Source organism: Poecilia latipinna, unplaced genomic scaffold (genome assembly GCF_001443285.1).
Source record: "Poecilia latipinna isolate Pla-1442-1.1 unplaced genomic scaffold, P_latipinna-1.0 Scaffold4874, whole genome shotgun sequence".
NCBI classification, from domain to species: Eukaryota; Metazoa; Chordata; class Actinopteri; order Cyprinodontiformes; family Poeciliidae; genus Poecilia; species Poecilia latipinna.
The window spans coordinates 1-12,763 of NW_015117490.1; the positions used below are offsets into that span (position 1 = coordinate 1).

A 12,763-nucleotide genomic window follows, 5' to 3' on the forward strand; every position below is an offset into this window, starting at 1 on the left:
GCATTTCCAAATTCTCAAATGATTGGTATGTGTGATAGCATGTTTGAACCACTAAAATTAGCAAGTAGAAATTTCTTTTATCTAGTAATCTGTCATATTTAACATTAGAAGGGGATTTTCCAGAAAGCCTACACTTTGTTTTCAGGAAGTCTAATCTTCATGTCCTGCTATCAGCCAGCTTGCTGGCTGATAGCAGGACATTATAAATTATAAATTTATAATTTATAATTATAAATTATAAATTCACCCAATGTGTTGGAAAACTGTGTTTAGTGAGTTACTTTTTTGTCAGGCTTGAGTGACAAAAGTAGGAAAAGGACAGATTCTCTTGGCTTTAAAGGTTTTATATCAAAAGCCAATCAGATTCCATCATTGTCACATTTTGGCTAAATTTGGCATTTTGGACTTTCCTAATTTTATAAATTATAATCTTTTAAAATTGATTTTTAAGTGTTTAAACTGATATGCACCTACACCATTAAGTGATTGTATACAGACACTGCAGGGCAATAGCAGATCTACTAGAGTGGCTTCAGATGGAAATTGTAAGGTCCCCTTTGGAAGAACCACTTTTGCTCAAAGTGCTCCGTCCGTGAGAGGATCTGCAGTTTGGAACTCACTTCCTGTTGATTTAAAGTTTGCAACCAGTTTTAGTCCGTTCAAAAAACAAACAAAACTCTGGTTATGTCAAAAACAGAACTGTATCCATTTTTGATGTTTCATGTTTCACTGTTTGTTTGTAGATGTTGTCAACATTATGTTGTGCTATTTTAAATGATTATCACTTCAGTTTTTTAGAGGTACTGTTTAAAAGCCCATCTAGGGACAAGTGATGCAATTAGCTGTTGCTATTGCACCATGACGTAAACATGGGACTGCTGTTTTGCTCAGTTTGTCTATGTCGATGTGTGTCTATCCCTATCAAATAATAATAATAATAATAATAATAACAATGGATAGGGGGCACTGGCCCAAGAAAGGTTGAGAAACACTGGGTTAAATAAATAATATGGTAATATGAAATCTGGGAGATCTGTGTGGACACTGTTACTTTTCTCTAGAGGTGAAAACACACCATCAGAAGTTAAGCATTTCAATCTTGTGGTGGTGCAGTGCAAAGAAACTAATTCTCAGTACAAACATTTTTCAGAGCTTGCATAAATTTGTTAAAACTTCAATATCAGCTTGAATAGTAGGTAGTCAATCAAAATGTTGACTCTAATGAGTTGTGAAACAAGGCAGAACCTTCTTTCATGGCCAAAAAGCACAAACTCTTGGAAAACTCACTTTTAATATTATGATGACAAAGCAGTCCTCAAAACCTCCTGAAAGGTCACATTCATCTTCAGCTCTCCTGACTTGCCAATGGGAGGACACAATTTGGACCACTCTATGCTCACTGGTTGAATTCAGATTTGATTTGATGCTCCCACTGAAAATGGTACTGGCCATGTTCAGCAGATAAAAGAGATTTATTGGGTTCTTATATCAGACCAAATCTGGGGAACACTAAATATAAAGTACAATATTTGATCGTGCAATACGGCCAAAGACCTTTAGAAAATTCCCTGATATTCTACCAGCTTAGCATTGGGATGTTAAAACTTAACTTGGTAACACTTTATTTGAAGGGGGGTGAATAAGACTGACATGACACTGTCATAAACACATGTCATGAACATGAATAAGCCTTCATGAATATTTATGACTGTTGTCATAAAGCGTCATTCGGTAATGACATTATGACAACTTGACATTAACCAAGAAATGATTACTGATATTAATTTGTTATAAAAGTATTACTGATTGCACTTTAAAAATTAGGTAACTTTATGTTATTAAAGGTAAAGTTTAAACAGTAATGATTTCCTGGTTAATGTCAAGTTGTCATAACAAAGACATTTCGAATAATGTCAACTTTGTAATAAAAGTGTCATAATTTACCGAATGACGCTTTATGACATCAGTCATAAATATTCATGAAGACTTATTCATGTTCATGACAGGTGTTATGTCATGTTTATGAAAGTGTCATGACAGTCTTATTCAGCCCCCTTCAAATAAAGTGTTACCCTTAACTTAGAAGTAATAAAGAAACAGCCAGCATTTGTCTGACTTACACCACACATCAAACACATTCGTGACAGGGGTAGACATGGTGAGCACATAAATAAATGTTTTGAGCAACGTCATCATGAACAGCATGTTGGCTATTGTACAAAAATAATAATAAAAAAATCCCATACTCTCCCCTTCCAGTACTCTCATCACGTTGTTTTGGTGGAGGGTTAAATTTTATAATGAGATGAAGTGGAAGGTAAAGCTCTCACAAAGCAGCAGAGCAAAGTAGGATCAAAACAAAGAACAAGCAAGACTGTGAACGGTAGCAGGTATACTCACACACCCTTCCATTGGACACATATTGTTCTTTCCTTGCTAACACAAATAGCAATGAGCAATGGAAGAAACTCAATACAATTAGCCATTGGAATGGAATAAGTTGTGTTAAATTATCCAAGATAACAACTATTATATAATTCTTCATCAGTCCAGGTATCAGTTCAGAAATACCAAAAGCTTTGAATATAGTTAGGTACTGCAGAATCCCCCATTGTGACACACACCTGTATTGTCATATAGATGAGCCCAGCATGTTGCTCCATGACATGCTCATCTGGGGCTCCCTGCAAGTTGGCATTTTGCAGATAATAGCACTGATTTCAATGCCAGCATCCTGTCCCTGTCCCTGTGTTTTCTTCTGTCTTACAGAAATGGAAATCAAATTGATGGCGGCGCTAGGCGTAGCCTCACTCTGATGTTTCACTCTATCTGTCCAAGCTTAAGAGAAGGACATATTTTTTTCTGAGTGGATGAACAAGGCAGTGTGGGGATGGGGCATGAGTGTACGTAGGGGTGGGGACATCTGAGCTCTTTGACAGAATTGTAAAGCGGCAGAATGAACAGATGTCTCCCAGTGATTAATGTTCCTCCCTGCCTTGCCTCAGAGGGGGTGTGTGCTCATGCATCTCTAGCTTTCTGCCTCTTCCCTACAACTCTATAAGGATATTTTCCTTAACTCATAGCTGTCTCTACTTTTTCTCTGACTCCATCTTGCCTCATCTCTTGCTATATTAAAACTGAATCTTTATTTCTTATTTCTGGGTAAATTTCAAACAGCTGGCTAGGTTTACATAATGATGAGTTGGACAGGAATTACATAAATGATGGTAAAGAGTCTCATGTACCGTCATTTATGTACATACAGGAGAGCAGAGGCATAAACAGAAGTCCCTATGTGATGTGATATGGAAGGACAGCAGGCAATAGAACTCTGTGTTTCATCAATCAATCAAAGAGACAAATAGAAAGAGTCAGACTCTGTTCTCTCCTCAAACAGTAATTTACCAGAACCTAAGAGCTTATTGAAATGGTGTTTGCCTGACCCCTAGTGACAACAATAGGACTTTAATCTTTTATTTTATTCTATTTCTGGAATGTTAAGCAGAACATTTACCAGAGATTTATGTGATGGATGTTTTTATTACCTTTCATGTATTGTCTTCATCAATGCACCTTATGGGGACATTTTTTTCTGAAAGGTAGATCATCACTAATTCTTATGTTTTCCATTCATAAACCTCAGCTTCTGAAGTCAACAGAGACATGGTTATATACAACATCTTGAAACACAAAATAAAAATGGTCAGAATTCACTGCGAAGAACCTGCATGTTTTGCTTTCTCCATCGTAGTCTGGCCATGATTTTCAAGTTACCAAGTTATCAAGTTGCCAAGCTCTTTTCTCTACAATTCAGCAAAGAGCAATAGCGTCCCCTGTTGTCTGTCACACACAGAAACCTTACACTTGTTCTCGGTGGAGGGGAGATTGGGTGGGGGACTGCCCATTAAAATCCAGCACTGCATCATAATGAACACCAGGCCTATGGTAAAGGGCTCACATTAAATATTTACATTCTTGCTCAATATTTCATATGGTAATTTTGTATTTAAATTGGATTTAAAATTTAATATAAATACAGAGCTAAGTGGGGCATACTGTCCTCAAACACTGAGCCAGATACCTTCCATACAGCTCAGGGGAGGGAATATGACACAGGCTGCATACATAGATCTGCAGAGCCAGAACACACACGCACACCCACACACGCGCACACACACGTTTGTAATTTGAATTGCCTTCCATTCATTTTAGCTACTGCATTAACTAAGACACTATTGTCCTGGCCACTATTGTCGCGGGTAAACCCACAGTTTTACCCGTGGGTTTGATGTACATGAGATTGAGGACTAGAGCAAGAGCTAATTTAAGCCCTTTTGAAATTTTATTTGGGAGACCTGCAACTACTAAAGAAGAAATCAGCAAAAACGTATATATACAACTACTAATACCATGGAAAATAGTATTGTAAGTCTCTGTCACAGTCTCTCTGTCTCACCAGGCCATGAAGGCTGCCCCTCCAGTAGCTGATAAACTTCTACACCCTTTTAAACCTGGCCAGTGGGTTTTGGTGAAAGACACACGCAGACGGCTGGGGGCTTATGTCAACCTGCTGACCACTCACACTGCAATAAAGGTCGAAGGACAAGCCACCTGGATTCATGCCAGCCAGTGAAACTGCTCACCGCAGAACCACCTGCACCTGAGGGTCCAGACGAAGAGGACAGAAGTTCCTCTTAAGGAGGGGTTTCCGACGACTGCTCACCTGTTTTAGTAACAGGGCGCCGTAAAGCACAGAGCCACCCAGGAAGGGGCAGCACTCCAGGACTCATTTTTGTTTTTTGTGGTGTTTCCTAAGAAAGAAGAAACACCTAACAAGTAAGATGCAGTTGGAAATTGTTATGGACACTATTTGGGATTTCTCTATTAGTAACCATTCCCATTTTAGTTTGGAAAGCTGCATCCCTAAGGCAAGTAGGAAATAAAACTTCTGATACCACAATTTCACCTTTGGTTAGAATGAAGAGAAAAGCTAACCACAACATTGATCATCAAGGGCCAGAAGACCACGCATGGTGGACAATTGTGAAGGCAATGACAAGGAGAGTTACCAATTCCAGCTGTGTTTATTCTATAATTCCACATTCTATTCTAACCAATCCACTGCTGTTACTTGTCCCTGCAAGACCTGTCTATTGATTTATAGACTGAAACTTTAACAGTATTTGTAACTATTATTTCAAATATTGCTCAGATCAGAAGTGTGTATCCGTGGCCATGGGAAGATGTGAAGATGGGAAGATTGATCCCATAACTGGGACATTTTTCAACCCAAACTAATGATACATGTGTAAAATCTGGGATGATTTATCAATTTTGGGAACAAAATCATCCTTATCCAACTCCAGAAATATGTGTCTTCCAACCATATGACATGTGAATTTTAGGAATTTCCCAAGGCTTTAAAATTGTTTTGAAAGCATCCTATATGAGGCCTTGTGATGACTTAAAGCAGTGTTTCTCAACCTTTTTTGGGCCAACGCCCCCCTGTCCATTATCCAGATCCCTCACCGCCCCATCAAAGAATTTGTAGGCTACTATGCACTGAATATTTTGTTATTATTACTATTTCTGATGTTCTGATTTTTATGGTTGTTTCTGTATTTATCATCAAAAATAACTTCCCAGAGAACAAAAAAGTGAATAGAAATTATTTTTATAGGCGTCTACAAAAATTGCAATGGACATTCAACTTGAAATTGATAGGGCTACCAGTAGCCAATCAGAGTGGAAAAAAGTATTCTTGTTCTGTGCCATTTTCTGATATTAGTTGTTAAATCTTTCACAAAATGACCAGATAAAAGCTGTACAACAATGCCAGTTTAAACTTTAAACTATTTGCAAAAAAAAAAGAGCTTTGCAACATTAAAACATGGATAGAACTGCAACTATGTCAATCATAACTCTTCTTCTCTTCAGTGATTTTGTTAGTTTCTGGTGGTGCAGATCCGTGACATCAAAGTATTGTTCATAAAATTTCACCCACATGGCATTTACCATGCAAACTCGTGCTTTCATTGGAAAAACAAAAGTTCCAGGTCCTTTCAATGTGACACAAATATGAGACAGAAACATGGATTATATTTTATATAGACCTGTCTATTGATTTATAGATTAATAGTTTAACTGGACAGAAATTACAAAGAATAAAGCTGTTTTTTAATCAAGTCCTAATGAGTCAAATTGAAACTGTCATGGAGTAATCAGCTTCATGACATTAGCACAGACATGAAAAATAATATTGAATAAATAAATATATCAAATCTAATTAAAAACATAAATAAGTGATAAGTTCCTTACTGTTATCGTCTGTGAAATATATTTCTTCTTAGTAATAGATGTGATCTCAACAAACCCATGGCACTTCAACAATATCATCTTACCTTTTATCTGAAAAAAGTGTCTGTTTGTTCTTGCCATACAGTCCCCTTTATTAATTATTGTTCGAAAAGTCTTGCCATACCATTTTATTCCTCTGTATTTAGTTTTTCCTGCTGTTTTTGTGTTTCTCCAAGATGTTTTTTCCATTAAAGAAGTTTCCGGATGATGTTTAGATGTTTCCGCAGCTGTGAAATATTAGCGTAGTTATGCTAATTTTAATGACGTTTAACTTTAGCGCATGTTGAAATATTGGACTGATCATGATTGTTTTGAGTAGGCTTCAATTTAGGTTAGATTTAGACTCATAATTTAATCAGTATGTAACTTAATCAGTAGAACAATTTTTAAATATAAACACGATTTGATTAAAATTAGTGTAATCAATAGTTTTTTATAATATATCATAGTCTAAACATGTATAAGTCATATATTCATCTGAAATTTTTTTTAGTTCATTATAACTAAAGAAGTAGAAAACTAATGAGAAAATATTGAGTGTAACAGATGTTTTGGTATTGAAACTGCTAGTTTTTTTTTTTATAAGAGTTTTAAGATATATGAAACGTGTACTAATTTTTATAATCAAAATCTGCAGTTTTTTGCACTGAGTCAGAAGAGCTTTGGGTGGTAGCACAGTCTCTGGCGTACAAACAGTTCTTAATGACGTGGTGCTGTTTGTACACAGGAGACCACCTCTAAAACAGTACGTCAAAACACATCAGACAGTAAAGAACCTTCCTTGATATACATAATAGAGCTAAAACAGCTAGTCAGATCACTAGGGTGGAACTGTCTTTTAACTGTCATATACAGTGGTCTTTGTATTTTGCATTTTTTTTCTAAGGAAATATTTTTTTTTCTGTTTTTGGTATCTGATGACCATGTTGAGCTGTTGGTGTGATTTTATACTTTTGATTGTTTGAATAAATTCTGGTTGATTGTGAAGTTAAACAGTGATTGATGCCTTTGTGGTTTCACTTTTACACATGACATTAATGGACCTGGGGAGACAAGCAACAGGTAGAAAATGCCTTGTGTCTCAACACTATCTAACCAGAAACAATTCTAATTGTGGCTAAATTTCTCAATCAGTTGCATAAAACCAAATTTATTAAGGCAAAACAAAAAGTATACTTATTATGACCATTGGAACACAGGCCCAGATTAACATTTTGCTCTTTACAATCCATGCTCTTTACAATTGATATAGACAGCTTATACACAAACTGTTACTGAAGGGGGTATAAACGCTGTCCAGAATGTCTTTCGAAAGAATCTTGATGGAATAAGTAAATCATTCAACTTTCAGAGATCATTTGGCTAAGGAATAATTTCCAATTCAATGGGGAGTGGTTCTTACAGATCAAAGGGGGAAGCGGTTGGCACCAGACTTCATAAACATTTTCATGACTGAATGGGAGACGACGGCTCTGAATACCTGTGATAAAATGCCGCTGCATTATACCTGTATTATAAATACTTGTATTTAGATGACATCTGGGGTGTTTGGACACATTCAGGGGAGGAGTTTCTATACACCCTAAGCAAACACAACACTTTCAACAAATTAAAGTCATCCACCAGCCTTACCGCAGTGGATTTCTTGGACATGACAACCTTTAAAGGTCCTGATTTCAACAGCACTGATTGGACATCAAAGTTTACTTCAAATCTACTGATACGCACACATTGTTATGTAAATCGAATTTCCATCCAAAGCACACGTTTGCTGGATCAGTCAAGTCACAGTTATTGTGGAATAAAAGAATCAGAAGAATCACACAAGAATCAGGTTTTTATGAAGTGGTTGGGGTGCTGTTTGTGGCTTTATCCAGCAGGGGGTATTGGAGGTCCTTCATAGGGAGATGCTTGAAGTCCTTTTCTGAATCCAAACAGCCACATGAAACCGTGGCTCTTCCTTACATCAGCACCTACTCACCTGCTAAAATCAATTTGACATGAGGTTTGAGACGAAATTTTTGTAGAAATCCAATCTGTTAGTTGAAGGTTAACAAAAAGAAAGGTCATATCTGCTTTCCTCAGAAACAAGAACCTCAAGAACCATCTCGTTCATGCAAAAATAAGATCACAGATTGAGCTGAGCACAATTGGGCAGCGACAAGGCTTCATATTTATATCATTACTGATATAAATTTGTTATAAAATAATTACTGAGTGCACTTTAAAAATTAGATAACTTTATATTATTAAAGGTGAAGTTTAAACAGTAATGATTTCCTGGTTAATGTCAAGTTGTCATAAAGACATTTTGAATAATGTCAACTTTGTATTAAAAGTGTCATAATTTACCGAATGACGCTTTATGACAACAGTCATAAATATTCATGAAGGCTTATTCATGTTTATGACAGTGTCATGTCAGTCTTATTCAACCCCCTTCAAATAAAGTGTTACCAAAACTTGTGTTTCAAGAGAGCTGCATCAGAGGACAAAAAAGCTTTATCTCAGCAGAAGAAGTGAAACATGGAGAATCTGTGCATTTGCAGTTCTGCATTCAATTTTCAACATTGTTTGCTATGTAAAAGTTAAGATAGGCTGAAAAACAACAATTCTGGTGGTTTGAAACTAGAACCAAGTCTCATAAGAATGAGATGTTGGACAGCTCCGAAATGCTGAGAAGCAGCAGATGTGGTTGTTTTAAATTGGAATAGGGTCTAATTCTTATGTTTCAAGACAGCAGAAGCCGAGAGACCAAATACGCTTTTCAGTAAAAAATTGGCTTCTTCGGTTACGAACGTCTGCATTTAATTTTCAGCTTTTTTTTTTTCCATTTAACTGTTTATTGAAATTTTTTACATTTGTTAACATATCTGAACATTCCACTTTAAACATCTCACAACACAAAACTTTTGCTTGGGAGCCGTTCCTCTATTTAAGTTTTGTCCTATCTGGTATATCTAGTTTTTCCTCTATTTGTTCTCGCTTGTCTTTTGTCTTGAATGTTGTCTATTTCCATACACTTTTCTTCCATTTGTGTTTGCTGAAGTCTCAATTGATGTGTCAGTTTTTCCATAATGTAGATTTCTTTTATTATTCCAGTCCATTGTTCTTGACAAGGGGGGTCTGTCTTTCCCCAATTCCTTGTAATAGCTTTCTTGCAAGCTATTAACATTATCTTTATCAGGTACCTGTCTTTCACCCTTACATTGATATTGTTAAAATTGCAAAGATACAGTACCATGCTGTTCATAGGAATATCATATCCAAGAATCTTCTTCACAGTTTCATGCACATTTTTCCAAAATTGGACAATTTTAGGACAACTCCAAAATATGTGTGCATGATCGGCTTTCACTGATCCACAATTCCTCCAACACCCCAAATTTGTGCTGCTATATCTATTCTTGACTTTAGGCGTAAAGAAAAATCGTATTAGATTTTTCCATGTCAATTCCCTCCATATCCATGAATTGGTGAATGTCTGATGTGTTTTCCACATATCAAACCAATCTTCCTCTGAAATTGTCGTGTTAAGCTCTGATTCCCATTTTTCTTTTATGTATTTAGTCGAATGTTTATTCATTATCAGTTTTTGATATAGAGTAGAAATGATTTTAATTTTTGTTCCACTGAATGAATTTATCACAATTTGAATCACACCATTCACTTCCACAGAGGGATCCCACCTGATTTCTGTTCTATAATAATCTCTTAATTGCAGGAACCTGTAAAATTCATGTTTATCTAAGTTATGCTTATCCTTCATTTTTTGAAAACTCTCAAGCTCCCCATCATTCTGAAGTGTGTACCATCCTGTGATCCCCTTGCTTATCCATTGTTTAAACTCTTTATCATATATTGCTGGTTTGAAATCTCTATCATATGCTACCCATCTGAGCACTTTCATTTCTTTTTTATCCTATATTTTTTTAATGTTTTGAACCATAAATCCAGTGTAAACCTTGTGATTGGGTCCATGTATTTCTCTATTTTCTCATACCTATCTTCATCCCCAATAACACTTTGAATTGGGTACCCTCCAAACTCTTTTTCTATATCTTTCCACTTAGCTATTCAGTCTGGTGTGCACCAGCATATAATATGCCTGAGTTGGGCTGCACAGAAGTACTGTCTTAAATTTGGGAGACCCATACCCCCTTTATCTGTTGGTAGTTGAAGAGTTTCATATTTAACTCTAGGTTTTTTGCCAGCCCAAATTAATCTTGATATTATCTTGTCCCAGATCGCAAATTGGTTTTGAGGGACCTCTATTGGTAATGCCTGAAACAAATATAATAGTTTTGCTTGCACGTTCTAACGTTTTATACAGAAATTCCCAATTTACCAAATCAAATGCTTTTTCTGCATCGACACTTACTAGTATAGTACTTTGTTTTTTTTGTTTTTTTTTGCTGTGCTTGATCTGCTATATGTAATACTCTTCTAATATTATCGTGTGTTTGACGGCCTCTCATAAAACCTGTTTGGTCTTCCTCTATCAATTCTGTTGCAAAGGCATTTAATCTATTAGAAATAATGGATGTGTATATCTTGTAATCTACATTTAATAATGAGATTGGTCTATAATTACTACAGTGTTCCTTATCTCTTCCTTGTTTTGGTATGACTGAGATGATGGCTTCACTTCATGACAGAGGTATTTTGTTGTTATTAAGAGTCCAATTGAAAGAAGCTGTGAGTATCGGTGCCAACTCTTCTCTTAAGGTCTTATACCACTCTGCCTATTATTTTTTTAATGTATTTATTGCCTCTTATACCTCTATTGTGATTGCTGCTGTCAGTGTCTCATTTTGTAATTTGCCAATTGTTGGTCAATCTAATGCATTTAAAAAGGTTCTAATTTCTTGCTCATGTGCAAATTCAGGCTGTGTATACAGTTTCTCATAATATTCTCGAAAAATGCCCTCTATTTCCTCTGGATTAACTGTTAGTTCACGTGTGTAGGGGTTTCTAATTTTATATATCGCATTAAGCGTTTGTTATTTCCGTATCCGTTTAGCTAACAGTTTAGCTGCCCTTGAACCTGCTTCGTAGTAATTCTGTTTCAGAAATATATGGCTTTTTTCAATCTCTCCTGTCAATATATCGTTTAATTTGTTTCTTACCATCTTGGTTTCATGGTATACCTTTGGATCTTAATTTGACCCAAGCTTTATTGGGTCAATAAAGAAGCAGTAGATCTGGCTGTTTTAAACTGGAATCAGGTCTAAACCTTATGTTTTATGAGATTAGCAGGCGAAAGGCCAAAAAAGCTTTATCTAAAGGAAAAATGTGAAAAATGTACTATCTGTTAATTCACTTCTTTCACTGAGATAAAGTGTTATTGGCCTTCTGTTCTCTTGAAACATAAGATTTAGACCTGATTCCAATTTAAAACAGCCAGATCTGCGTCTTCGCATCACTAAGATGTCCCACAAATAAAGTTAAATATTAAATGTAGAGCTTTGTGAACCCAAGAATTCCATTTTTCACTTCTTTCACTGAGAAAAAGCTTTTTTGGCATCTTGACTTCTGTTTGTTGAATCATAAGAATTAAAATTGATTCCAGTTTGAAACAGCCAGATCTACTGCTTCTCAGGATTTTTGAGATGTCCCACATCTAATCAAGCCCAAAATAAGATGTAGAGCTGCGAAATCACAGATAGTCCATGTTTCACTTCTTTTGCTGAGATAATGCATTATAGGCTTCTTGGCTTCTGTTCTCTTGAAACATTAGATGTAGACCTGATTAAAGTTTGAAACAGCCAGGTCTACTGATTGAAAACATTTCGGAGCTGTCCTAAATCTAATAAAGCTGAAAATTAAATGAGATTCGTAAACCCAAGATGTCCATTTTTCACTTCTTTCGCTGAGATAAAGCTTTTTTGGCCTCTCGGCTTCTACTCTCTTGAAACAATAAGATTAAGCTTGAAACAGCCATATCTAGTGCTTCTCAGCATTTCGGAGCTGTCCTAAATCTAATAAAGCTGAAAATTAAATGAGATTCGTAAACCCAAGATGTCCATTTTTCACTTCTTTCGCTGAGATAAAGCTTTTTTGGCCTCTCGGCTTCTACTCTCTTGAAACAATAAGATTAAGCTTGAAACAGCCATATCTAGTGCTTCTCAGCATTTCGGAGCTGTCCAACATCTACTATTTCTGAAAATTGAATGTACAGCTACGAATGTGCAGACAGTCCATTTTTCACTTCTTTCGCTGAGATAAAGCTTTTTTGGCCTCTCGGCTTCTACTCTCTTGAAACAATAAGATTAAGCTTGAAACAGCCATATCTAGTGCTTCTCAGCATTTTGGAGCTGTCCAACATCTACTATTTCTGAAAATTGAATGTACAGCTACGAATGTGCAGACAGTCCATTTTTCACTTCTTTCGCTGAGATAAAGC

The 12,763-nt window shown here is 36.1% G+C and overlaps 1 long non-coding RNA gene across 1 annotated transcript in view; it reads right to left on the reverse strand.

The window, feature by feature from the left end:
• Positions 1-11,957: 11,957 nt before the first annotated feature.
• LOC106943101 (uncharacterized) overlaps positions 11,958-12,763 on the reverse strand; it is a 5,211-nt gene continuing 4,405 nt past the window's right edge. Inside the window, exon 2 of the long non-coding RNA XR_001423818.1 lies at positions 11,958-12,105. This is a non-coding gene — a long non-coding RNA (uncharacterized LOC106943101). The remainder of the gene's footprint in view (positions 12,106-12,763) is intronic.